Source organism: Pygoscelis adeliae, unplaced genomic scaffold (genome assembly GCF_000699105.1).
Source record: "Pygoscelis adeliae isolate BGI_AS28 unplaced genomic scaffold, ASM69910v1 Scaffold89, whole genome shotgun sequence".
NCBI classification, from domain to species: Eukaryota; Metazoa; Chordata; class Aves; order Sphenisciformes; family Spheniscidae; genus Pygoscelis; species Pygoscelis adeliae.
In genome coordinates, this window is record NW_008825559.1 from 650,274 (window position 1) to 652,216 (window position 1,943).

The following is a 1,943-nucleotide window of genomic DNA, read 5'->3' on the forward strand; positions in this document are numbered from 1 at the left end:
GGACAGCCACCATCGCCAGCGTGGCAGCAGGGGCTGGAGAGAGGCAGCAGGGCCTGGGGGAGGCAGCAGGGGCTGGAGGGGAGCAGGGGCACAAGGGAAACCAAAGCGTTAACACCCTTTTCTGAATGCTGACGGGCATCTCCTATAGCCCCCCCGGCCCTCACAGCAGGCAGAGGTCTCTGCCCTTTGCAGAGCTGACGGGTTTCCATACGCCGGTGGGATGGAGCGGTTCTAGTCACGGTACAGTTAAAGGGAGGATGAGGCTGAAGAACGGGTTCATGCTTCTTGGCTGCCTGAGCACTGACCATGAGCTGGGATCCACCCAGCGTGAAGCCACTGCGGATCCTGCTGCACCCGGGATCGCCCTTAATTAAAACCCAGCTTCAGCTCATCCTTCTGAAGCCGTCGGGGTATTTCCAGCCAGGAGATGTCAGCAGAACCCCACGGCTGAGCGTGAGGCGCCCAGCACCCAGGGGCTGGGGACATCTGGGTAAACAGCATGAGAGGCAGAGCCCAGGGAACAGGCTCGAAAAACATCGGTGCTTCTCATCTCCGTTCGGCATTCACCTTGACAAGGAGCTGGTAAACAAGCACGGAAACCCCAGGTAGACACTTTTATCTGGAGTGCAAATACCCTCGATTCAGTGTGGTTTGTTTCATTTCCCAATTGAATTAAGTCAGACAGTTAATCTATCAACATCTATCTACCGGTATAACACAGTTATAATCCACTTTAAGCATATCTCATCAGGATAAATCCAAGTAGCTTTCTTTAGCACTAGTCCTTTGTGTTCAAATCCAGGCTGTGGCTGAAGCCCAGCCCAGACATCCCAAGACACTTGTGCTGAACCCGTTCAGTTTGGGGCTTTCTGATCCAGCTGCTTGGGACAGAAAGCACCCACCAGGATCGCACTTGCAGCTGTCTGGATTTCATCTCTATTTTAGGGTAACTGCTACCCGCACATCACAAAGCAATTCGTAAAGCGGACGCAAAAAAATTGCCTTAATTTTACAGCTGGAGAAACCGAGGCAGAGAGAACAGAAGCGATTTGTCCACTGACAACCAGCGGTGCGTTGACAGAGCCAGAGTAGGACCCAGTTTCCCGAGTCCTGGTTCCGTTAAACACCGGAGTGTGGCTGTCAATGACTGTAAGCAGCGGGGACAGACAGACTGACAGAAGAGAGATGCTGCAAACTAGGAAGGCTGAGAGGACTTAAAGTCTTTTACCTCAATCTCCTGCCTAACATATTCTCAGCAACTTTTTCCAGCAGTTTTTTGCATCCTCTCCCCTCTGCGTGTCTGTGACCTTGCTTATAAAAAAGATGGGGACAGACTTTTTAGCAGGGCCTGTAGCGACAGGACAAGGGGGAATGGCTTTAAACTAAAAGAGGGGAGATTCAGACTAGACAGAAGGAAGAAATCGTTTACGCTGAGGGAGGTGAGACACTGGCCCAGGTTGCCCAGAGAGGTGGTGGATGCCCCATCCCTGGAAACATTCCAGGTCAGGTTGGACGGGGCTCTGAGCAACCTGCTCTAGTTGCAGATGTCCCTGCCCAGGGCAGGGGGGTTGGACTGGATGGCCCTTAGAGGTCCCTTCCAACCCAAACCGTTCTATGATTCTATCTGAAGTGATGAAGAAATGCAGCTTGTCTCAGCACAAATTACCTTCACTTCTGAAATCTATGCCTTATCTCTAGATGGACTTTGCTTGTCTCCACACGGTGCCCACGATGTTTTTATATGCCTGGCAGCTAGAGAGAGCACAGATGCAAAGCCCAGACCTCTCCTCCCTGATGTGCAGTACTGGGTTGTGCCGCCAAGGGTGGCAGCGATCCCAGGGAAGGACGTGTTTTTAGGCTGTCGGCGAAACATATGTATGGGAGTGAACCTGTTTTTTCAGTGCCCACCAGCGATTTTTTTAATCCACCGGTTAACTTCACCC

General features: G+C 52.0%; 1 protein-coding gene across 1 annotated transcript in view; it reads right to left on the reverse strand.

The window, feature by feature from the left end:
• Nucleotides 1-1,943, reverse strand: part of OTOF (otoferlin) — a 120,026-nt gene that overhangs the window by 31,013 nt on the left and 87,070 nt on the right. The window lies entirely within an intron of this gene.